This window comes from Colias croceus, chromosome 18, assembly GCF_905220415.1.
Source record: "Colias croceus chromosome 18, ilColCroc2.1".
Classification (NCBI taxonomy): domain Eukaryota; kingdom Metazoa; phylum Arthropoda; class Insecta; order Lepidoptera; family Pieridae; genus Colias; species Colias croceus.
In genome coordinates, this window is record NC_059554.1 from 3,917,835 (window position 1) to 3,932,362 (window position 14,528).

At 34.5% G+C, this 14,528-nt stretch overlaps 1 protein-coding gene and 1 non-coding gene across 6 annotated transcripts in view; one reads left to right on the plus strand and one right to left on the minus strand.

Annotated features, from left to right (window-relative positions):
* The window catches only part of LOC123699578, a 159,789-nt gene that overhangs the window by 136,906 nt on the left and 8,355 nt on the right, over nucleotides 1-14,528 (minus strand). The window lies entirely within an intron of this gene.
* Trnaf-gaa lies at nucleotides 12,662-12,734 on the plus strand. Its single transcript has one exon. It is a non-coding gene; the product is annotated as a tRNA-Phe (tRNA).

Here is a 14,528-nt window from a genome sequence, read left to right on the forward strand (position 1 = left end):
GAATAAATCGAATATAGGTACGTTCCCCAAGCTTGTGTTAAGTTTACACGCAGTAAGTACAAATAGAAAATATATGAAAAAGTAAACGTCGTTCTTAGGGTAGGTTCGCTTTCACGGTATTCATTCAGCGGAATATGATTGATTATGCAAATAGAAACTTATGCTTCGTCGAGTTTCGTGGTCATAACTCTGTAAGTGAATTGGACGCCTGAAATCCATATTGGAATATCAAAACCCATCGCGAGCGCGAGGTTGTGACTTTTATTGCCTGAGTTTTCTACCAAACCGCTGCCAGTATTTCTACCCTCTTGATAAATTATGTTGTTTTCGCCAAGCCTGGTTGTTTGTTCCCGTCCGTTCGTGGTGAAGTATCTATCAGCTACCTACTAGCCGTTTTAGGGGAGGTTCAAACATCCCTGGCGCCATCTTGCGTTTAGTGGATCAAGGTTATCGACACAAAATAAAATTGTTTACGCCTGTTTATGATAATAAACATGTAACCTCTTTTCTTTTCAATTTTAAAAGGTTTTTTAGCTTATTTTTTGTCATTTTTAACATTGGTTAAATATTTAAATATTGCAAATTTTATTTGAATAAATGTAAGTAATGATTTTAATTATACCAAACACGGAAAAAATTGACCACTAAAGATTACACATTGTACTCCTTATAGTTATTATTAACCCTTTGAGCCCCAAGCGGCCCGATCGGTCCCAGGTCAGGTTCCGGAGCCTGAGTTATTAATAGGATGGATATTGAATAACCCAATGTTTGTAACGTTGTGTTAATGAGGAACATAATAGGCGCGCTAGATCAGCGAGTGGAACTGCATTTACATTGCATTGATTTTACGTTTTGTAAAATTATTATTAAGAAACAATAATCAATCTATTATTAAGCCTAGTCTTAAATTTAAGACAGCCTGACATTAAAGAAAGAGGACATGTTTAATTATAATCGAACATAAATATCATTGGGACAACTGTGGGCTTGCAGGTCGAATGAAACGGAACGAGCTTTTAGCATAGGAGTGACCGAAATGGATTGCCGAAGGGATTGGCCTCGTTTGTTAAAGACATTGTTCAGATTCGCGTTATCAAAACATTGTTCAGAGAATACGTAAAAGAATATAGATATCCTACAGTCTAAAGAACATATAACATAAGAGGTAAACCGAAATTACATGATGGCGAATAATGTAACAAAGGGGAAAGTAAAACGGGAAAACATCTATTATTAACCATCTCATTCCAATAAGTCAAACAATATTTCTATTAACTCTCGGGACTTAAACGTTCAACAACCAAGTTTGTAATTTCATGACCAAGACATGAAAGAAAAGTATGTGAACGTATGTTTTTATAATGTTCTGTGTAGGTATTATTTATACAATAAATGGAAGGGAACCTATTTGGTTTATTCAATAAGCTTATTAAGATTTGTGAAAGATGAACACTGAGCAACTCAATTAATATATAAGCTATTATGAAGTTTCGATGGAAACTTAATAATTATCGATTTTCAAATGAACTGCATTCACGCTCTATTGCATTGGACATTTAGGAATAATGGCTGATTATTTCCACAAATGGGTTCCCAAATGCACTTTCTCGGACTGAAACGAGGTTATGCAGTAGAATACATTATACATATCTACTTAGGTATGTGTATGTATTATGTAAGAAATAAGAGTAGGTATGTGTTAAAGTGACTCTGCCTGCGAATAAACGTACTTTACCGTGCGTTGATGCCTCATATTTGAGTAATGTATTACATTATGCTATTCGATAAATTTCAATAAAGGGGCCAAACTCTCCGTTAAACTGCAATTAAATCTCGCAGTAACAATAAAACTGTTGAGAAAAAAGAAAAGACGAGCCGAAGGGCACACACGGATCCGTCATAACCTGAGAGACAAGTTTCAAACTTTCCGAAGAATATATTAAAACTTTATCAAAGCAGAAAGTTCCATTTCCTTAGTGCCGTGGGATCTGTGCAAAGTCGTTCTCGGGGACACAACTCTGGATATATGGCTAGTTTGTAGACGACAGATTCAGGCGTCGAGTTGTGAACTACTTACATGATTAATTATCGAGTTTGAGACGCATCTGTCGTATTAACTCTGATATATGAGGATGTTATTAAATTTGGTATACTTACGTTGGTTTGTAATTATCAATTTAGTTAAGCACAGCGTGGGGCTCTACTTATGGTCTTAGTTACAGCAATTGATTAGAGACGTTATGCATAATAATAGTGTTGGTAAACACGTTTCGCGTTCACACCCACTTGGCTCCCTTGTTCCGGAAATCACACGAGAACTTACTTCCACAATAAACAACTACAGTTCGTACTTTCGTACTTAAATCAGAAACGATTGCTTTCTTTAGTCAAAATTTAATTGTATTAAACGAACCATAAATTTCAAAAGATGATTGGAGAAGATTGACAAGGAATTTCCATATTACATAGATATTACCTTAGGATATTACTATTTAATCACACTAGTTGATATTCCGATTAGAAGGACATTTATATGGGTAAGTATAATATTTGGTAATAATAATCAATTTGCCATGCCTCTGGGAATTGACCTAACGCTTAATATTTAGATTAATGGGTGTATACTGTATATATTATGAAATCTATATTTTCTTTGTTATAAAAAATTACATAAAATTATAAGACAATTTCATTTATATAGCTCCTTCAGCTTAAATTACATTTTATATTTTAGAATTAATTTTCCTTGATAGGAACAAAGAAATGTCTAGAAGCCAGTCAAAGTCTTGATTAAATCCTTTCAAGTGAGGAATTAAAAGTGAATACTTCTCTCCAAGCTCTACTGAAAAGGTTGCTTAATCTATTTTAAAAATTTAATAACTTTCATTGTTATTTTCACGCACACTTTAACGCATTATAAATGAGCAAAAGGAAGAACCGCTCACAACTTTCACCAAACGAAAAAACAAAAGTGAATAACAAAAAACTGTCTTTTGATTTTGACTTTATTTTAATTGTTTTTGCACAACTAAAATAGACCTATAGAAATATGATTGCATTATTTATTAGTTACCTCTGAATCGAACATGCATTCCTGAAAGCTAATGGAACAGATTTGATAAATCAGATCATTTAGTAGCCGCTCCAACCGAGACAAACAACTATTTTGTTTGTACCGAAATACGTAGTCCTAAATTATTCCGAACCGACAAATAGCAAATGTAGGTTAATGGCACCAGTAAGCCTTCGTCACTTCTAATCACACACTCGGTTGGCTCTCAAAGCAGCAAAAGACCTCCAGAAAATTCAACAACTTCCTAGCACCTAATTAGTGTGGATAATTGTATATGCTCTGGCAATGCCGATTGGAATGTCATTAAGATATATGAAAGACAATATTTACTTTTGAGATTCTCATTACCGTCGCGAAAAACACTTGAAATGTGTTATTACCATGTTGTTTCTTAACCCCGATAATTCGAGGAATAGGGATATATTTACTTATATTGTTTTGATTATATCATTTACACAACACTTAACAACGGCATTTTTGGAAAATTCTTGTGAAATCCGAGCAATTTTTGGAAGATCTTCTAGAATAAGGTATAAATCAAACCGAAAATCCTATTTTAGAATAGCATTACACACACAGACACTATGCACGCCTATGAGCGGTCTGATTCACGTAACACGTTACCATTAGATATTTTGTATACCTACTTGTGTTAGCAAAATAATGAACTATTTAGAAAACATCATCGATACAAATTATTTGATATTAAAAATGACTAACGCCATATTGTATTTTTTTTTTTTTTTTTTTTTATGTCAGAGCAAGCAAAGGGGCAGGTGGGCCACCTGATGGTAAGTGGTCACCACCGCCCATAAACACTTGCAACACTAGAAGTGTTGCAGGTGCTTTGCCGGCCTTTTATGGACAAATAAGCTCTTTTCTTGAAGGCCCCAATGTCGTAGTTGTTCGGGAACACCGCAGGTGGCAAATCGTTCCACAGTTTCACCGTACGCGGAAGGAAGTTGCGGGTGAAGCGGACAGTGGTGGAGCGCCAACCATCCAGATGGTGCGGATGGAACTGGTTTTTACGGCGTGTGGTCCGGTGGTGGAACTGTGCGGCTGGTAGTAGGTGGAACAATTCCTCAGAGCACTCCCCATAGTAGATTCTGTACAGTATACAGAGAGACGCAACGTCTCTTCGCACTGACAGAGGATCGAGCCTATCGGAAAGACTACGGTCATCGACAATTCGAGCTGCTCGACGTTGGATGCGGTCAAGAGGAAGGAGTTGATACTGTGGGGCTCCGGCCCAGAGATGAGAACAGTACTCCATATGCGGTCGCACCTGAGCCTTGTACAGCTGAAGTCGGTGGGCCGGCTTGAAGTACTGTCTCGATCTGCTGAGCACACCAAGCTTTTTCGAGGCTAATTTAGCCTTCGCTTCCAAATGACTGCGGAATTGAACGTCACTCGAGATTTCAACTCCGAGGATTCCGATTTTCGGCGATATACTAAGGGGAGTACTCTTAAACCGAGGTTCTACGACAAATGGGGTCTTTTTAGCGGTGAACGCGCAAACCTGTGTCTTTTGGGGATTGAACTCAACAAGATTAAGTTCGCCCCAATCCGAGACTTCTTGAAGGGAAGACTCGACTTCAGACACAAGTTTGTTTCGGCTCTCATTGAGGCTTTCCTTTGAGGTGTTCGCATGGCCGGGATAAAGAGCATCCCCCGTACTGTCGTCTGCATAGCAATGGATGTTACTGATTTGTAACAAATCATTGATATGCAGAAGAAACAGTGTAGGAGATAGCACGCAGCCTTGTGGGACACCAGCATTCACATAAAGAGGCTTAGAGCAGGAACCGTCGATAACGACCTTAATGCTCCTCTCTTCCAGGAAGCTGGCAACCCAATCGCATAACCTCGCAGGAAGTCCGAAAGATGGTAATTTCGCTAGAAGTGCCTTGTGCCAGACCCGATCGAAGGCTTTCGCTACATCCAAACTTACAGCCAATGCCTCCCCTTTACTCTCAACCGCCTCCGCCCATCTGTGGGTGAGGTACACCAAAAGATCACCAGTCGAGCGACCACTACGGAAACCGTATTGCCGGTCGCTTAACAACTGTATTGATTGATGTTAATCAACAAGGTACTTAATTATTATTGGCTTCATAATTCTGTGTACTTTTCCGTTGCTATATACATAGCTATGCATAGCTATGATAGATGTGGTAAACAGTTGGTGCCAGCACTCCTTTTATCGCGACGGTAAAAATCAAATTACAAAAGGCAGTAAAAATCAAAGCATTAACATTTTTCATTTTAGTATTGGTACCAAAACAAAAGCCGGGAACGTGACGTCACCTAAATGAATCTTGCCTCCTTTTTTGACTCTACACCTCGAATATACACCTCTCATTCGCACAATGGGGAGGCAATTGACCTATTTTCGGCGAGCGTGCAATAATTTCACGAAGGGTGGACTAGATTCGACTGATCTACGACGTTGCACATCTTGCCACAACAATAAACGACTTACTTTTCTAGAGTCCCTTTATTTTCAAGTACGTTGTGATGTTTTGAAGATGTTATCGACATTGACTACACCATAAAATGTAACCACGCAATAAAACTTTAGATTTGTTCAAACTAATGTAAAGTTTTAATTAATTAGTATATTAAACATAAAAGCTCTTGACACTTTGAGAAAATTCTTTTCAAGAGTAAATTACTTAAATCCTCTAGTCCTGTTATAAAGCAAAAGTTCTAAGGATAAGTGAATGGATATAATAAGTGATAGTTACAGAGTGAGATTATAGCATAGATAATAGATATACCTATACATACTTAGTATACTATAGGTAAACCAGAATCTGATGGCAATTAGGGAAATCAAAATTTTGAGTGTGCAACCCTGGGGAAAATGGACTGAACGATCTTGATACTGCTTATTTTTTATTTTGTCCTCAATATCATTAGTCACATTACATAAGTGGACAATACTGTACTTAATAATGAGATATCCACTTAATATTTTAAAGGTACATACTTACATGTCGTCGTCGTTGGCCTATACGTCTATTACAGACGGTTTATAGTGCTATGCCTGAGCAATGCTTTTGATGCCCAAACAATCCAATGCGGTATCGACATACTTTTCCGACATACTTTTTCGGAAAAGTACTTACATGTATAATATACAATTATACATATTACTTTTATACAGGTAATACATATTATTATTTACACATACCTATATTTCTATATTCATTACCAGTATGCCATGTGAAAATATCGATATAATGTTAATGTAGATCAAAACTGCTTATAATTTTTTATAAAATAAAATAAAAATAAAATAAAACTATGTTTATTTTCGTAAGTATTAACTTATACACACATTATAAAATTGACTTGGACAGCTTGGACTTGACGAATAGGTAGCCGTATTGGAAACTCCTTTAATAAGTTTTCATAAAATTATATTCTAATCAACATAATTTCATAAAATTATAGTTACCTAAATATTATAATCTTTTTTAATTTAAGTATCAAAACGGGTAAGTCCAATTTACCAATAAAATCTTCAAAATTGAAAATTGTGATGTGTTTGACCCTTCTTCATCGAATGTTTTTCTATACACATTATAAACAACACCTCTTGCTTGTGATCGCAGCGGCTTTTTCGACATTTTCGAAGAATTTTTAGGCAAAATCCTAAAAATTATTCATCAACTGCAAAAAAGACAAATAATTTGACAACCAATTTGATAGTTGTCAAATAAGTTGCCACATGAAAATCTTTTATTCCTTAAATATAAATATGCCATCAGATTCTGGTAGACCTATAATTATCATATTAGCATGGCACTTTTTTTCAGCATGATGCTTGTTATCCGGCTTTTATTGTAAAAAGTCGATTTTATACCCAGGATCTTAATATTATTTATTTCTATGACTTTTCTATATCCTAGGACAACATTCAAACCAAACAAATAAATTTTAGAATAATTCAAGTTCCATTTAGTTACATCCATTTTGTTCCAATAACTGAGTCAGAAAATGGAAATTGACAAATTAGGGCAAGTACAAACTATAAAACTGGAGCAACCATGGGTACAAACATAAGAAAACCATTAATATGGTTTATAACAATAAACCTGCTAATAATGGCTTGCCTCCAACTTCTTCCACCGTGACAGCAATAGGCTGAACGCGTAAACAATGCGGTATTTTAGGATATAAAAATGACGTTACGTTACTAAATATTTTCTCTTTTCACGTGATGCGAACCATTCCACCTTTGTTTGATTTGAAATATCAATACCGCAGAAGCAATAAAACCCACTTCTGCTATATTGCGATCTGTTAAAGGTCTTAAAATATCTCCACAGTATCATTGTATTGACTCTCTATGATCGCGTTTGCAATGAAACGTTTTGTTGATGTTGTAAAAATGAAAGGAACTGCCAATTATACATTGAACAATTTACAATCAAACACGCTGATTCCATTGAATAAAACCCTATCAATTTTAAAAGTAGACTAAACAACTCACTTCAATAAGCACTGATTAGTTCTAATTGCCGACGCAAATAGATTTCAAACGATATCAACGATCGAATATGTTTCATACAAGAATATAATAAAAGGTAGCGAATATACGCTGAAAGGAAGTAGAACGGCGCGTTATGCACGAGTGAGTTTGGATCCAATTTGGTGGAGATGCTGACTGCCTACCCCGCACCTTTCGACTCATAGTGGTCTTACAATTCGCTACATACGTAACATAATTTCCCACTTTTATAGTTACCCACTTTTTAACCGAATATACCAAATGGTTCAGAAATTATCCACTTAAGCTTGTACTAACAGTAATCTCTCTTATTTCAGCGTTTGTTGTACATACTAAAAGCTATTTCTTGTGTGATATAATCCGTTCTGACCGTAAAATCTAATATCCGTAACATACTTCTGTGTACTGTTATGCGTGTGTATAATGTTAAATTGTGCATAAAATAAGTATCCAACAGCTTATTATTGGTTAGCATTACAAAGAAAGGTTAATGGAGAGGATTAGGTACATCGAAACTATTTCATATTATAATATCTATCTACGATGCTACCTATCGCACGTAGGACATTTTTATAAATTTTAAATCACGACCATCGCGGAAAATGTCATCGTTGAATTAAATTTTATATTCTTAGTTTGCGTGGCTTATATAAACCGCGGCACGTGACCAGAGTGAAATCAGAGATCCTTATTATAACGTTACATTTTTTAACGAAACAGTAAATGACAGATTTTATCTGTGGTTAAAAATACAATATAACGTTTCACAGTGTGTTTCTTACATGTTCATCAATAACAAGAAAACATGAAAGCTCAATTCGTTTACACGGTAAGATCATTCGTAAAATGTTTTCTGTGTCGAAAAATATTCTTCTCTCAAAGCGCTTCCGACATTTAGCAACTAGTCGATAACTCGTATTTTACTCAAATCTTTACTGGAAGAAATTCTTACGCATTGCAATAAAAATACAAGTTGCTAAATAATAAGATAAAATTGAGTTCAAATCTCGCATGTACATAAACGTATCCAGGTTTTCTTACGGCACAAAAAGCCACTCAGAGTATAGCTAGAGAGTGCAGCTGGGACGTCTCCAAACATCGGTGGAGCACGCAAAAAGTCGTGTATAGCGCCATCTGCCTGCACTAACTAATAAATCTTTCCTCACAATAATGGCGTATCTCTTTTTACTAAATCCAGTGTGTACGTGATGCGGTTTGGCTAATGCCCTGTATTATCCTGGTTTTAAATAAATCATTCGCGTCGATACCACGCTTTCAGTTCACCGATTTTACTGCTAATGGATACAACAATCGTTTTTTTAACAAAAGAATTACAGTCGTACCTTTTATTTCAGCGAGGTAAGCTTTGGTTATAAAATACATAATATTTTAATGCATGTAGCAATACGTTATGTTTACTTTGTACATTTTCTACCGCGAATAAAGGAAGAGGAGATTAGAGCTAGATAAAAACTGCTTCATTCACATTATTTAAATATGGATAATATGTTTTCCTTATATTTAATAAGGTTTACTTCTTTTTATGTCACGAGAAACATATTTTATAGATTAGATGTGGATTAGATGCTGTATTAGATTAGATCACGCATACAATATATTATCAAGCAACAAAGTGTAGTTAAAATTAACAAATTTTAAACATAGAATGACGACAGAACGCCACAAAGTCTCAAAATAATTTCTTAGCATACATTATTTATCCCAAACAATAAGTAGAACGATCGAGGCTGCAAACGTTTATCATTTCTGCGGATGGCACAGGCATCTTCGAGAAACAACATAAATCATCTCAACCAGCTCTGATTCACCGTGACTGCTGCGACTCTATGCGCAATACGAATTAATACAAACAATAAATCTAGCTATTCATTAATTTATCCTGACACTTTTGAATGCAAACGCTACGCTTTTTTCAAATTGAACTTGTTTTATATCAATCGGTGGCACTGGCTGTTACAGGTAACATGCTATTGGATACTGTTTGGTGAATTTATGAAAATTTTAAAAAGAATATCTAATATCGTTTTTAAACAGTGTGCGTTACACGTTACGAAATTCTATATTTTTCGTTAAGGCCTTAAACTATATAAATTTATACCATACAATTTTTCACTAGAGTTTTGTTAGACTGTTATTATTAACTAGAACCCTGATACATTTTCTTTAACATACACATCACCAAAGATAAATGTTTAATACGAATATTTAACTACGAACCAATTTATTAAGTATGTTCCCAAACATAACTTACATGAAGTAAGTTCAGCAAGTACTAGATAATTTTCCGATGTTAAAAGCAAATTCTCAAGATCAAGTAGGTAATGGCTATTCGAGTTTCCGATAAAGTTACGCAGGATCAAATTTTCTAAGTCATTAAATATTTGGAGGCGAGCTCTTCACTAGGAGTTCTTACTCTCCTTTATGATTGTAGTCAATAAATTCATCAAAAGTTCATAAATTAACAAGAAAGCTAATTTGCTTGTAATAATTGGTTATTTACTTTTGATACTTGATTAAGTTTTTTTTCTTTTATGTTACTATGTAGTTAAAATGTTTGTTTAATCACTCCTTAGATAAACAATCTAGTTTTGTTTCGTTTCACAATTATTTTTTACTTAAATGAATATCTATGCTCATTCTACAACAATAAGGCAATACAAAAGCAGGACTATCGGACCATTAGCTTTCCTTGAATGCATTTTAGATGTTAAGTTCATTTCAATGTCTTTCGGTCGTGTGCCAAATTGCACACACGTACCTAACGTATTAATTACGTCCGCATTGCTACAAATGCCGCCTAAAAACAACAATAGTATTTCACGAATTGCTATCGCGCATTATAACCTCATTATACACACTTAGCACAGTGTAGGTAAATGTATGTATCTATCGATATATGTCTGGATGTTTTGAATGAGCGCAGAAGACAAATTCACTCGTGGAATAAGTGATGAAATGAAAACACCGCAAAACATATTTCAATAGATACCTATTGCATTCTATTTTGAAATTAATGTAATGACATTTTTAACAACGTTTAACAATAAACCGATGTAATATAAATAAGGATCCTAATGATAGAAAAATTTAATCAACAATCATCATCGTTACACTATATGTTTTAAAAAAGCACTTTAATGATTCTAGCACAACAAAAGCCTAACACAGATAGAATGAGTTGCAATAATACAAAAAACATATCCAAGTCAAAGGGCACTTCTTTAGAGGGAATTGTAAAAGGCAGGATGGAGGCGCGAAGCTTGAGGAATAACTGTTTTACGTACGAAACAAGTGCTCGCTCATTTTAATATTTCCAACTTTTCTCAACCATAGAGTCATTAGGCGACGGTGAAGGCGCACGAGGAAACTGGGGCAGGATCTCCCCTTAAATTCTCTCGAGTCCATTGTTATATTTTCGTACCCACCCCGAGCTCTTTCCTTCATAATTTGTATTTAGAGAATTTGCTCGGACGTAATTTTTATGAAAAGATTACTGATTTATTTGACGTTGATTGGAAAGCGCCTGTAATTTCTCGCCGTAACGCGAAATTCCTGTTCTCTTTATTTTATTTTTGAAATATGTTAAAGAATTTATCGATATCTAGATTGGCACGGATACGGGCTTCATGGCTCATGCCCGCTTTTTAACTATGAATTTTGGTAAAGTGCAGCAAAATATTATTAACAAATTTTTCCAATATCACGATCATCAGTTCTTGAGATACTTGAAATTTTGAATTATGCATGCATAGGAACAACTACATTTTTTGTGCCTCCGCAATTTGTCGATGAATTTCGAGAAAATATTAGGAAATAAATGGAAAATGTAGAGTAATATTTGTAACGTCCGTAAACTTTTTGTTGTGGACTTTATAGTTTCTGTATAAAATTACACAGAACGCAATAAATATTCTAAACATATTTAGTTAAAATTATATTTATTATGGGATGTTTTATCAAAATTCATCGTCTAATATCCGAGCCGCGGAAACCGTACTTTTCCCTCGAGGCTGATCTTTACTTAATTAACCACACGAAGTATTACCAACCCACATATTATTATGTACATTTATAAAATAAAATTAAAATTAAGTGTTTTAGCAACATGATAATGATACTTTTTGCCCGGAAAAAAACACTTTATATTTACTTACATTTTTTGCATCACCCTCATTTTCTTTACATTGGGTCTGCATATGTAAGGCATCATTAGTGTTGAATTGATTTTTATGAATACATAATATTATAATAATACATGGACGGATAGATCTGGGGTGTATGAACGATTGAATGAAAACATTAGTTATATCCCATCTAGATGAAATAATAAATTTTGTTCTTATAAATTACTGTGGATTAGCATGAAGGCTATTTTATCCAGGTACTTACCATGCGAGCTTAACCGCGAATTAAAGCTAGTTCTATATAATATATATTTAAAATTCATTAAACTTTTTTCCTTCAGTTTCAAATGTATGTTTATTAAAAGTTTGTAACTAACCCAACGGATAGAAAAATAGGGCTTGGTGAAAAATTAGCATACCGTCTACGCAACGGGATTTCAGCCATAAATCAGCCACATGTCAAACTATGTCGAACTTGGCTGATATAAATTATGGCCGTGCTACGGTGCTAGTGACTCTTGACTTTGCGGGGAAATACTAAAAAACTCAAAGCTAGCACTTATTAGGTACTCAAAATTTATTAATTTGAGAATTTAAACTTCCTAGTTCTTTCAAATAAAACGTAATTATTATTAGAACTTTGGTGGACATTTTATACGAATTTGTACAAAGGTAATGTAAGGGTAATATTATATAGTTTCACTGACTCTAATACCTATTTGTTTTTTATTGTTTCTGTTCGATAGGAAATTTATCGATAAGATAACATTTCACTTTTTAACCATCTGTGAAGTAAAAGCTGAAGGTGTTTGACTTCGCCGGCGGTTCGATTTTGTGTCTGCCCCACCACAATGTTGTTATTTCTTATCATTTGTACAACAAATATACGTATTGATTTGGAATTTCAAAATTGTAGATATCGCCGAAATAGCTCAGTTGGGAGAGCGTTAGACTGAAGATCTAAAGGTCCCCGGTTCAATCCCGGGTTTCGGCAAAACTTTTGTATTTTGAAATTAAGTAACTGTGGTAAACAAATATTCATTAAATAACTTTTATCATATTAATATATAACTTACTAATATGTTTTTTTAAACACAAGATCGGATTTTTATAAACATTGCCTTGATTTACTCTACAGGGTTGGATGTGTTGTTTAAGATCATATCATACATTGTGCAAAAGTCAAAGGCCAAGTCAATTGTTTTGTTTTTAGCGTAGTTTATTAGTAGGTATAACAATTTACGATTACGATCAATACAATTCGATTTTGTCATCCATAGCTGTCACAATAAAATGTACAACTTGGCAAAACAACGCGTGGTCCTAATGAATCAATCAGATATCTACTGAAAACTATTAATAATTGTGTTTTGACAACCAGTTACTATCATGGTTACCGTGTTATAATTGGTATAAACCTAGCTGTAATATACCTACGGGGACCCTTTTAAAAATTGAGTTGTAGGTATGCCTAATGTTCTCGTTAAAATTAGTAGCAAAAATTAAAATAAGTAGCAATTAAATGGTATAATAATTTGTCCTATCCTCATGTTTGTTTAAAAGAAAATAGGTATAGATAGATGTGCGTGCGACAGGCCCCTTAAATTGTTTATAGTAATAAAATCCCTACATTGGTTATTGGTATTGAAAGTAATAAATCATGATAATTGGTTTCAATTTATATCAAAACATATTGTAAATGAAAACGTATGTTAAAATTTTTACTTATTCTATACAGGTGTCCCACTATTGGTATACTAAGCGCGAAGAACTTTTAGTTTTGCATACACTGATCACGTAAAAAATACAACAAAAGTACGTCAAAAACTTTACGCTAATTTTTTCCTAAAAATCCATGTTTACTTCTCTAGCTTCGCGCAACCGGCATATACCGCATTTCTAATGTGAGCATTTTGTCTATGAAAACATAATCTTAAACGATAGCTCACGTGCTGGTGGCAAAGTTGGGCGGATTGCTTGTTATGGGTGTACACATAGAGTTTTAAGAATTCATCTATTTGAAAAAAAAAGCGTCTGGAATTTATATGTAGATATTTTTTACGTACTCAGCGTATGCAAAACTATAACCTCCTTTGAGCTTAGTATACCAACAGTGGGACACCCTGTATACAATATGTGACAGTCAAAACCCTAAACCAGTCAATAACCTTATTGACTAATTTAAAGAGCAGACATTCAGTCAATATAGATTTTGACCAACGTACTGAATAGATTTTAACACTTAAACCTTTCTGTAATGGGCAAGTAAAACTCGTTGTTGTTTTAACGCCGACGCCCTCAGTCAATAACCTTATTGACTAATTTTACCGGTCAATTAGGTTATTGACTGGTTAAGGGGTTTGACTGTAACGTATATATATTATATAACTATCGTAATTGTTAGATAACAATAAGTACCTACTCCGAACAATATACATGTACACAGTAAAAACAAAACTACGTATTGATCAAAATATTTGATACATTATGCTCTATATCTATAACATTATCCGATTCAGGTAATATATTTGAAAGTTATAACTATTAAATTATGCACACATTACCATAATATCGCCTTTGGGCCAGTGGTTGATGCGTGAGCGGAGAACCGAGGGGTCCTGGGTTCGATGCCCGGTGGACACGAAGAAAAAAAATGTCTCGGCTTGGCAGGACGCAGAAGATCGATCAGTGAAACAGATGTATGCATAATGCATCTGCCCCTTACCCCACTACGGGGACACGGGACTTCACTTTTACTGAATAGTATTTTTTTGTAAGTATAACACGC